We start from the raw sequence: 13,017 nt of genomic DNA, 5'->3' as shown, positions 1-13,017 counted from the left end.
GCGGTGCCCAATGAGGATGCCGGCGCGGGAGAGACGCTGTCCCCGCTGCGAGCGGAGTTCGCGAGGCGACAGCGGCTGAAGTCGTCCCGTTATTGGCGGGTGGGGTCCGACAGACGGGGCTGGTTCGTGGAAAGAGCCGTGCCACAAGGAGGGCATCCTCTTCCGCCGCCTCCTTTTTTTTTTTTTTTTAAATTTATTTTTTATTTTGTTACAGCTGGGTAGGGTTGGATATGATTTTTTCTCCCTCCCCTCAGACTGTGTGCCTCCCGTTCCTCAGGGCGGGTTGGGTTATTCTCTGGCCCTTCCCTCTGCCGTGAGATATTGGGGCAGTCTACACGACAACAGAAATCCGGCGTGAAAATTAGGAGATGACATTTTAATAAATGCTGCTGTCAGTCAGCAGCTCTCAGCCTGGCTGCCGTGTGCTCCACTTGCTGCCATTCTGTACAGAGCACAAGGCCCTGCTGAGGCTGTGGGGCAGTACGGCCCCTCCACACCTTCAAAGTTCATATGTAACATGGCTACACAACCTCCCACCCACTCTGAAAATGAACGTTTAAACTTCTGGAAAACTTCCAAATCAATCAGTCTGTTTTCTCCCCTACAACCCTGTTCTAGACCCTGCAAGGTGTGAATTCCAGTAATACAGAGCTTTTATGATTACAATTACACGCTGCACAAATTCTGATCAGAGGTATTGCTGGTCACAAACCACTTGACCAAAATAAACAAAAGCACAGTTATAGCTTTTTACTGTATTTTCCATAGGTACAAGCTGTAAACCACATCCCTAATAGCTTTTACAATCGTAAATACTTTATGTCCCTGTTGTCAAAATAAAACAAAAAATATCTGACCAAGGAAAATGTGAGAGATGTGCAGGATCTATGCCCAGCAAATGCAATTAAATTAAAACTGAACTGTTACTGGCTTAGAGATAATCATATTCTCTCAGATTCACTTCCATATTGGGTGACATTCCATGTGGGTGATCATCATGTTGCTTGAAATACTTCAAGGGAAGTTTGGTCCATTGACAGGGTGATATGAGGAGAACAAATCAAAGGTGTACATTCATGGCTAGGCTTCGCGAACGAAGATTTGGGAAGGGCTCTACCCACATTTGTTGCAAGCGCGTTGGTGGCTAAAAAGGCCAATACGAGATAGGCATGACTGGTTGCAAAAGGCACAGCAGAAAGACTCCTTAGATGGTATATTCTGCAAGGCACAATTTTTTCTGTGTTGTCTTTTCTCCTCAAGGGTGATCCTGCGTGCTTTCTCAAAAGCATCCGCAGCGTTATAGATGGTGTGTCTCCAGGCCTCCCAATTGGAGGCCAGAGTAGACCAGTTATGATGATCAATATGGCCAAGGCTGAGATGTTGTTTCAGGGAGTCCTTGTATCTTCTCTTTGGGGCTCCTCTCTTGCGGCAGCCAGTGGCAAGTTCACCATAAAGCAAGATCTTAGGGAGGCGGTGGTCCTTCATCCTGGAGACGTGCCCTGCCCATCGCAGCTGTGTTCTCAGTAACATGGTCTCAATACTTGTGACTGCTGCTTGTTCTAGAACAGATGTATTGGTCACAGAATCTGACCAGTGGATGTTTAGGACTGTGTGGAGACAGCATTGATGGAAGCGTTCTAGGAGACGCAGGTGGTTGCTGTAGATGACCCATGATTCAGATGCATATAAGAGAGTAGACAGCACAATGGCTCTGTAAACACTGATCTTTGTACTTTTCTTCAGGTGTTTATTTCGCCAAACTCTTTTATGAAGCTTTCTGAAAGGTGTACATACAATGCATTTAAATAGCATTTAAATGCATTTATTTAAATACTTTTTTCATCTCCTCTATATTAGATGAAGAACTGGGGGGTAAGTCACAAAAAAACTATCCTGAATGAACTGTTTCGCCTGTTCCTATAGCATTGGCAAGTTGTAGCTCCTTCAATTATGAGTGGAAGTGAAAAAATAATAAATACACAATGTATGGTAAACTATTGTCTTTAGAAACCTCCTAGGTATTCCAACATGGTGATTAATTTGCACTTTTTAATTTTGTGAAGACATGGGAATGCTGGAGAGGAATCTGGGAGGGAAGACTCCTTAGCCTCTCTGTCTACAAACTGAAGGACAAGGTGGAAGTTGCACAAATCATGCTTAGGTTAATGATGGGAACTGAAGAACAGAGGGGTGGGATGGGATGGGAGCACAGAGCACTCTGCAGATTTCTTTACAAGATTTACTGCATTCACACTTGAACAATGCAGGTTTTAATGACTGGAGCTAATTAAAATAGACTATACCATTTTTCTAAGTACACAAATATCCATGATCCACTTGCACGTGCCTTTCCACTTGAACTGAGGCCAACTTGAGAAATAATTTTGTTTGCCAGGTGTCACGCAACATTTGAGATAAGAAAAACCTGGAATTTTGATAGTCTAGAAATTAGAGTCAGGATATGTTTAAGTCTGCAAAATATAAATAAGTAGAAATAGGACAATATGTTTGTTTAATTTGGTCATGCAGATCATTTGTGTTTGGAATGGTACTATTTGGTATGTACATTTATTCCCAAACTACAGTCTGAACAGCATATGTAAAGTGAACCTATACACATAATTTGGAAATATTGAGTATATCCATCTTGTTTGAGTACTTTTATTAAAACCTAGGAATAATGTACTAATGCAATCCCACACTGTTTCATGGAAGGGCTGTCAGCCCTGCATGGTACACGTGGTACCATCTGTACTACAAAGTATCAAGGCACTGAAAGATGTGTTATGTCGCTCAGTAGTAGTGTGGTAGGGATAGGCACAACATAGTGAATGCTAAATTTATAGTGCTGCTTTCTAGACTCAATGCAATTGTTTCAGCAAGATTGGGCTTGATCCAAACAAGGAAAGGGAGAGGAAAGTAATATTTTTAAGTAATCTCTGTATTAGTGAGAAAAATGAGTCTTACCCATTTTAATATGTTGGATGGAATAAGTTAAAGAGTCTGTTTAGTTGTTTGTTTGTTTTTGGTTTTCGCTGTTTTTTTTTTCCTCAGTCTGCAATAGCACTTTGAGATCTTTGGGATCTTGGTGACAGCAGCTAGATGATTTCAGTCCAGATTTTAGTGAACATAGCACAGAATTCAACACAATTGGAATTGGAATTATAATTCACTGTCATTTTTGGGACAAATTTTAAAAGGAAGACCACAGTCTAAAGCAAGTGGCTTTGGAGAATGGTCTGTTCTTTCGTTCCATCCCCTGTCACCCTTAGGGGGACTCTTCAAGTCAAGGTCACTGTTGCAGCCTTCAATGTCACTCCTTTGAGCAAGTAAGACAGTCTATCTCCAATACTGAAGGCACACATTTAGAAAAAAACCTCATAAAAGTGTTTTTCAACAAAGACTTTAATCTTTTTCCTTAGTTCTTTATTATTATCACCATGTATAACTGACTCCAGAGTTACAGGCACTTAGATATGTCCTTCTGTGTGCACGGTATAAAACTTGCTATAGAGTCAACTTACAGGTAAGAGTTGAGGGATATTTTCACTGAGCCTTTTAGCTTATATAGAAGTGGCATTGGTCTGTTCCCCACATCCCACTGCACTCAGATATACAAGGCCCTTCAAAATCCCCTTTGGCAAGAAAAGACTTTCTACTCTGCATTACAGATTCTGCTACATTACACCAAACTGTATTTCCCTGCTATAAGTCAGGGAAAATTTTAAATCCAAAGCTGGTGTGACCATCTCAGGAGAAATGTTATTTAATTTAGTCTGAAGCAAAGACATAAAATGGAAGATGCTGACCGTATTACAGGTATTATATAATATAAGAAATACCTGAATATGAAACAAAGAAAAATATTTTGTTGCTCTAACAGGTTGAGAGCAAGTGTAAGTTGGAAATAATTTCGTGGACTTGTGTATGTTTTCTGGTTGAGGATGCTACAAACTATTAAGAAATATTGTATTTCCCTTTTCTGTTCAGATTCAAAGTGAATTCCGCTATTATTAGTTTTGTCTTTGTTATTAAGAGGAAAGATTAATTTAATAAATAATAGATTATGTTCTGTCTTCTCAATTTTAAATATATTTTGAAACATTATATGGTTCAATTTAATTTTCTTAGAGAGGTGATTTGTATAGTCATAAATAACTAATTAATACTGCAGCACCAGTAGATGGTGCTCAAGAGTATATACCATAACTGAGGGGTAGGGGTGAATAATAATTGAAAAATTTCAGAAAAAAATTTTATCTTCTTTTGGGAATTTGATTTTACATCAGAAAACAATTTTACCTTCCAAATTCAATCAAACTTTTGGTTGGCTGGCAATTTTCAAGTTAAAAAGGTCAGTGATTTGCTTGCTTGTTGTTTGTTTTCATTCTTTGTATGACTTCTTCAGCAAAGATTTTAACAAGTACTTTTAAATTCTGCTACTAGCCTTAAAGATTTTAATGTTGTTATTCAGTCACAATAATTAAGCTTCAAGCAGTGAATTTTGTGCACTAGGTAACACTAAGAGTATGGGCAGAAGGGGTCTGAATCACACATCAGGCCTGTGCAGCATCCTACCTCAGACAGTGGCCTTTGAAGACTCCTGAGGAAGGTGCAGAAAACCCAGAATATGACCGTTTTTGACAATGTGACTTCATAAAATCTCACCTAGTCTCCAGTATGCAGAGATCTATTTAAGTCTTCAAATAAGTTGAAGTTCCCCTGCCATACTCATTTAGCTAGTTTAACTTCATACGTTCTTGTTTTCCACATAAGCACCTAATTGTTTTCAATCTTACTTTCTTTTCTATCTCAACATTATCAAATAATGAGTCCCACAGCATAAATACTAAGTAAAAGCTGATGGTATCACTTCTGTTAAATTTGCTACCTTTTGATTTAATGATGTGTCACCATACTCTTCTGCTAAGGCAGAGAGAAGTGAGATTCTGGCTTACTGTCGTGCCTCTGTTTAATATCCTTTTAAGATATCTAAATCTGTTTCCACAAAAACATGCTTCTATAATTCTAGTCAATTTTCTCTTAAACCCTCCCTAGTTTTCTGATGTCTTTCTAAGATGTAGAAACCAATACTGCACACAGCAGTTCAGATGGGGCTGCATCACTGATTTATATAACATTCTTTTTCGTTATCATCTCAGTCCTGTTCTTGATTAATTTTAATATCTTGCTTCTTCTGAGAGCTGCTACACTGAACAGAGATCTTCAGTTAGCTGTCTATTCTTTTTATCAGTCTCCTGTGAGAAACTTTGTCAAACAAGTTTAAATAAATTATGTTTGTTGGTTCTCCTTCGACCACTACAGCAGTTTACCGACGTGTTAAAAACATTCTAACCGATGAGTGAGGTGTCATCTTCCTTTGCACAGATCTATAATCTCATGGTCTTCTGAGTGTTTTAGTTTCTTATTTTTAATTTACCAGGTACAGATTTAAGATTTATTAATCTTTAATTCCGTGAATCATCCTAAACTCCTTTTATGACATATGTGAAACATTTGCTACTCTCTTACCTTCCAGTAAAGGAGTTGTTTTTTAATTAGAGATTGCATAGCTCAACTACTCCTTGTTCAGAATTTTTAGTCCTGCTTTTCAAATGATTGATTTGTTCCAGCACCTCTTCATCTGATAGTACCTAATTTTTATTACCCAAGAGTAGATATCTTCCTAACATCTTCTATTGTGAAGACTGATGCAAATAATTCTGCTACGTTCCTAGCAACATCCTTCTCTTCTTTAATTGCTGTCTTTATTCTGTGAAGTTCCCAGAAGACATAGTAACTCTTAAAAGTTTATTGCTTTTGATATATTTAAAGGGGTTCTTTTAATTTGTTTTTATGTTTATATTTTCTATGCTTTGTAGCAGTTATCTTTGCTATTCATTTTTCCTTTTTTTCTCTTTACTGTTATAACCTGTGGTCATTTCCATCATTTTCTGAAAGCTGCCTTTTTGGGTTTTGACAATTCCCTGCTTAGCTCAAGCAGCATCACAGATCCTTTCATTTCACTTCACTGTTTTGCAACTTACCTTCCTTGTTTATCTCCTCCCCTCCCCATATGTGCATTTATCAGTGGAAATATTCTTGTTTTTGTGAGCAACACAAACGCCACATCTAAGGATACTAGAGATGTTTTTTTTTAACTAACATGCATTCTGTTGAAGATCTCTGTCCAAAGGTTAGTGTTGTGACATTTTTTTATTTATCTTATCTCTTTCTAGATGCATTTAACCTCATTATTTTATGACCACTTTATGTTTTATTTTGGATATCCATAATCCTTGACTTCTTTCTGCTTATTGTTATTGAAGTCTAAAAGTATGTCTAAACTTTGTTTTACTAAGGGTCTCCAGCTTATCAAGCTGAGCTTGACTTAAGGCTGTCTTATGTCTTCCAAGGTGACACTGATTTCTCAGAATAGGTTTCTTTCAATTGTTCAAGAAACTATGTTTGTAAACTTTGCCTGATTTGTTTCTAATTGGGCAGTATAAGATTTATTATTATCCTGTTTTGTTACATTTTCTTGCTTTTTATCTTATTCAATGCCGCAATCTTAGTATCCTAGTTGTGACCTGTATTCTTTGACACATGTCCTCCTATGCCCTGGGCTTCCATTCTGAAGTACAGGTCTCTTCACTTAAAGGTTTTTTCACACCACAATTTATTGAATCTTTTATGTACGGAGCAAAATTCCTCACAGAACTGGTTAATTCTGTTATTCTGGGATAGTTTACAACAAGGCACTGTTGGGTATTTTTAAAGTTGTTAAGTATTTATCCAGTAATTTTCCTATGTTACTACACTTCCATTGTGACAATAACATAAAGCTTTCTTCTATTGGAAAGCCCTTTATTTTGCTTATTTTGCTTTTAGTTGTAATTTCACATAAATAATTGAAGTTCTTTATTTTGACCAGATGTCATTCTATGGCACATTTCCTGGATTTGTGCTTCTTCGGTTGCATTTTAAATGGATACTCAGAAGTATTTGTATTACCAGTTACATTCGTAGTTGATTGGTGTTCTTTGGCTCTGTTTATCAGATGACCAGGAAATTTTTTCTAGTCCTTCAATCTATGAAATCAGTATTTTCAATAATTTATATCTTGCATATATAATGGTTATCATTTGAAAACAAACTTGTCACTATTTCATGTGTGTAGTCTGGTGGTGACACTAACTAGTTGTACTGTTGTGTGACTGTAAAGCTAGGAGAAACTCACTGCAGTCCCTATATGAGGGCTATATCGTAAACTTTACAAAATTAACTGGAGAATATTTATGCAAAGATCGAAATAAAAAATAGGGCCACTGTTTTCATGTTAATTATCTAAATGCACTGAAATCCTCTTTATACTGGAAGGAGTACAAATATTTTAAGAATGCCCTTTCATCTCTGATGTTATTAATCTACTCTAAAATATTGCCTAGTCATTAATCAAATTGAACTGTGATAAATACAAAAAAACAACCCTGTGTCTTTTTGACTCGCTCTACTGAAAGGAAAGAAATTCAGAGTTGATACTGACTACTTCTTTAATAACCTTCATTTTCCTTATGTAGGCTGGGGAAAAGTGATTTTGTGTACTTTATGTGTGGTTAAGATCACTAATCGCAGAGTGCAGTGTTGAAAAATGCCATTTTGTGTTGAGCTTTTCCTTCCATTAGTGAAAAAGAGGGACTAATAATCATGTCTAGAGTTTAACTTTCTTCTGTAAGAGTTCAGAGTTTAAAATTGTGGTGGTTATAGATAATAAAAATAGATATTTAAATAAATAAAATACAAATTTTCACAGACTCAGGGTCAGGCTGGACAAGCATATGAAAGAGAGATACAATGATGGTGGTGATGATGGAGTTGTCAATAAGTGTGCAAAGTCATATCTGCTTCAGGAATTTCCCTGAGCTGAAAATAATTGTAGATTGGGAATGTATTAGGAGAGAAGCGTGTTCCTCCTTCAGAATTTATTTACAGTCACTTCTGAAAGAATGTGGAGCTGGATAAAACTGTAGTTTGGTCTAGTATGACTGTTTTCATCTCCACTCTTCGGATATTTCAAGATTGACAGAGAGGTAGATTTTCAGAGGTGCAGATCATGGAATCAGTTGGAATTTGGAATCAAACACTGGACATTAATGTTCAGAATATCAAGACATCAGTATTTCAGTTTTAAAACGTTGGCTGAGTGCCTATAATTGCTAAAGTGAGTGCTCACATTTAAAAATTTGAGGATATAGTCAAGACTTAGATCAAATTGAGATCAGAGAAGACATTCTCAATTTATTTTTTCTCTATCTGACCACCATTAGTTTTGTAAATGGAATAATGAAATGCAAACACAACATATATTTAGCATTGTTCAGTATCTAAAATCTGATTGAACGTGGCAAGGGTTATCTTCAGCTAAATAAATGTTTTAAAATTTGGAATAAATGTGTATATGTCAGAGTGACATACTTTGTAATTTTCAAAGAGGATATTTGGAAGAAGATAAAAATATACTCTCTTGACCTGATCACTTCCTTGACTGCATGGTGGGCATCCAGAGTACATTACTTTGTTGAAACAATTTGTTTATAAGTTTATTTATATGTCAGACACACTTTTGACATCACATTATAAAAATTATTATAATATCTGAAAAAGGGAAAACATCCCACAATAATAGCCACAGGTGTTAATGTCAGAGCTGCTTACTGACATGGCTAGGACTTCTCATATGACTGTCAATAAGGGTTGCATAGTCCACAGTTCTACAAAGAGGTGCTGTGAGGCTCAAGTACTTGGGGAAAACAGATGTGAATGTATCATTCAAAGTTTAAGAAATGCAGATTTTTGGATATGTTAGATATTTGAGAAATAGCTGAGTTTACTTAATATTCTCAAGGAATGTAAAACCTGTTAGAGATTTGTATGCTGGCAGTACCTCAGGTCATATCAGTGGCCTTGTATCAGTCTAAAACATATGTGAGAATAGAATCATGCCCTTGATATGTACTGTGTGCTCAAACTGAAGAGTGAAAGGAGAGGAACACATTTATATTACCAAAGGGCAATATATTTTGTGAAAATGTGAGGTATTAATGTAGAGAGCTGCAGGTGGCTGTCATCATTCTGAAGAGATACATTTTTGACTACACTATCCAAAATATGAGAGATTGCAAGAAAAGGAGTTCCCAAATTGTCAGGCACAAGAAAAGAGTATTAGGAGGGTGGAGGATTGTTGTTTTGGGGTTTTTTAAAGATGAAAAATTGTGTTTGGGTGAGTGGAACAAAATTGCAGAGATGCGCTAATTTATACAGCTATCTACCACTGGATCAGAAAAGGACAATAAATAAAGGGAATTAACCCCAACACAGTATATAGCAACTACACTAAATGTATTATGTCTACTGCTAAGAGTTATAGGCTTTTGTGTTTCATAAATTCTGGCAGCGTTCTTGGTCCTCTCCTGCCAATAATGGCTGATTGTACTGAAATATTTTTTCCCCTCTATTTCTCCCTTTCTTTCTCTCTTTTGCCTTTCTTCCTTCCTTCTTGTATGCACGCTTAAATCTCTTATTTCACTATTGTTAATCAGTGAATCCTAGACCTTTTACTGAAGTTATATAACTAAAAGTTGCTGGTGAATGATTTATTGTTCTGTTCTCGATGAACATTGCTGACTGTTATCACAGTAAATGTAAGTGGTGTCACTGAAGTCAGCAGATCTATGCTGAATTAATCAGTATGGATTCTGGTCCTAAGAGTCATAATTGATAAAGTCGTTTGTCTGCTTGCAACAAATTCCTGAATGGATGGCTCAGTATAGGTTCCTTCAAACTGACTTAACTGTAAATTTTGTGTGTTTTAGAGGGTGTCAGGTTCAGACAGAACAACTCAGATTCAAAATTTACTCAGTCTTGCTCTCTGTGACATGATAGCTTACCAGGGTTAGAATTTAAATTTAATTAAATTTTGAATTTCCAGTGTATAGATATCTGATTGATTATCTGATCCCCTATCTCAGATTTTCCAGTGGTACCTGTACCACAACGTGACTTTTTTCACCGGCAACTGCATCCTGTTTATTGATTTACCTGCCTGAATGCACACATATGATTTCCTAATATAGGTGTGTCTATGAAGAGAATATAAGATTTTTGAATCTATCTGAACATTTTTAAGCTCTTACAAGCTCATGTCTTAGCTGCTTGTGAATGCATGGGCTTTTGTGCATGTGGAAGTAAACATTCATGTATGTGTAGGATGCATATAATGCCTGTATGTCATGTATAAATAAATGTAGGCAAGTGAATCCTTGCTTTCTATGTCAGGAAGAAATTGGGTTATGAATGTCTGTATCTCATGAGAACATGAAATCAGAGGCTATACACTGATATCAAAAAACCCTATTTATAATATTATTCTTCATAAACTTTATTTTTGTTTATTAGTATAGGATTTTTGTCTGTGCTTTATTTTTTGTGTGTCATACTAGGCTTTTAAAAATAAGTAGGTTACCATGCAAAAAGGAAGCCAAACACTACACCGTGCTGTATGTTCAAAAGTGACACAGGGTTAAAAAAATCAGTAGCCTGTTTTCAGTAAAATGTTTAGATAGAATAATATTTCTATTTTATACCCATTTTAAATATGTGAAAGAGACTGAGAAATATATAATGATGAAACTACTAAAACATGATATTCAAATATACTGACAAGAAGCTGTTCTAATCTCTTCCTTTCTTTTATATGCCTCTACTGGCTTCTTCTCTCAGTATATTTCATACAATCCTTTCATCCCTCTTACAGAGCCTTGCCTAATTTTTTCTTTTATAGAGTTCTTTCACCCATTTTTCTCTCTCAACCATGTATTTCTTCTCTTCCATGTCTTCAGTATTTCTTCTCATGCTTCTCTTCCTCCTGTGCTACTGGCTTCTCAGAAGCATCTATAGTGTTAGAATATCTTCTGAATTCTAGTTTTACACTCTATTATTGCTCTTTGAATTCTATTCCCACAGTATTGTTTAAACTTTTTGGAAATAGAGATAAAAGATGAAGGATATTTTTTATTTAAACAGCAACTTTCTGAAGTTACCTGAAGACATCCAACAGTGAAGAACAAGGTTCCTTCTTTGACTGTTTCTACAAGACGTGAGTATTTCTCAGTCCCTTCCTCCCAACGTTCCTCAGAAAACTGACCCATCAGTGGGATAAATATTGGAATTAATCTACACAATTTTGGACAGATTGCTAAAACGTAGACAAATGGAAGACATCTTATATGTAGATGTCCATATCTGGGCTTCTCAGTCTCTTGGTATGATCAACAAATACAAACAGGGGATTCTATAATATTTTTCACTTAGTCTTGCTGTAGATCTCAGAAGTATGTTAGATGATTCACATGCTGATAATTGCTCTTTTCCCTGTTCACATGTAAATTTCTGAAATTATGTGAAATTAATCTTGTTTCTGCTGTCTCTTACAGTAGATAGTGGGATGGTAAAAGTAATTCTCTGTTTGACTCCCCAGTTTCTTTGGGTATCCTCTTTCCTATGTCTCTTTTTGTCTATAATTTGAAAGGAAGTCAGACCTTTTATAAAATTTCTCTGCTAGAGACCTGACATTTGTAACAAGACATACTTAAGCTGTGCCTTTGAACCTGTTGAAGAAGGTCTCTGATGCGAGATCTAGTCCTGTTAGTCTGTGAGAGAGGAAAAATCCTCCCAAGTCCTAGTAAACCATCAGAAAAATGTCCACAGCTGTCTCAATATCTTGTCGTTTTAACAGCGTAGCTTTCTTGACCCTGTTTCCATCTTCTCTTCCCACCCTGTATCTCTTGGTGTTTTCGGTGGCCCCACACTAAGTTGGGGTAGGACATCACTGCAGCACTTTGGTCACCCTCCTATGCCCTCGTGCAAGATGCTGAATGTGTAAGGACCAGCTGAGTGCTCTGACTCCTCCTGCTGCATGCTTCATGCCTGGCAGAAACCCCAGGGAGTGCTGAAGCTCAGGCAGGATCTCTGTGTTGCTGCAGTGCTTGCAAGGCAATGGTACATGGCTGAAAACCACCACGCAGTCCCTGTATGTAACTGCTGTCAGCCACAGGCTTGGTACAGTATAGACAAGCCCAGCCTGTGCTTTGGTGTCCTCCTTGCCTGGAAACAATCTGCCACTGTAACCCCGCCCATAAATTACCAAAAATGAAAAGTATGAATGACTGACCATTGATCACATAGCTGTGAAGAGGAGTTCTTATGATCTGAGGAGAGTCTTTACAAACATTCCTGAATTCAGGGGGTATGTGGCACACCTCAAGTCAGGAAACAACATACCTCGTTCATGTGAAGTGTTCTGATACCTACCCTCCCAAATGTTTCTGGAGAAGGACTTCCAGGAGTAAATGTCTGGCTTTTTCCGGATGGTCTATTAAAAAACCTTGATGATATTCTGGATTCACTCTCTTTTCTCTGCTTGTCTTCATTAATGCAGCACTGTTCTATCTTTCCTTTTTTTGAGTCACTGTCTTTCAACATTCTTAACAAGTTTTTTTAAGCTACGAACCCTTTGAGGCCAGGGACATGTCTTGTTAAAATTTGAGAAGTGGTGTAGAAGCAATTTTTACCATGCTAGAATAAAATTGAAAAAATATTCGTGAGATGTAATAAAACTCTGCATTCACATACATGGTCGCAGTTGGAAATGTCCATTTGAGAGCAGAACAAACTGATACTTGCAGAATAAGGGGCACAGTCTGCAAAGGTCTGGCCTGATAACTACACAGTTTATAATTAGTAATAATCCTCATACTTTACATGTAACTTATAGAAAGGAGAAAATTCACCATAATTTCTTTTTTGTTTTTTGAGGGTTTTTTTGTTTAAAAGATTTGGTTTGTGATACAATAATGAGTACTGGTATAAATGGTGTATTGATTAATTAACACTTTATGATTTGAAATCTGCACATTTTTCTTCAATCTGATCTTTATTCTACAAAACTCCATTGAGCAA

Source organism: Lepidothrix coronata, unplaced genomic scaffold (genome assembly GCF_001604755.1).
Source record: "Lepidothrix coronata isolate B3197 unplaced genomic scaffold, Lepidothrix_coronata-1.0 Scaffold4, whole genome shotgun sequence".
Classification (NCBI taxonomy): Eukaryota; Metazoa; Chordata; class Aves; order Passeriformes; family Pipridae; genus Lepidothrix; species Lepidothrix coronata.
The sequence above is the reverse complement of the archived record's forward strand: the minus strand, read 5'-3'. Positions refer to the sequence as shown.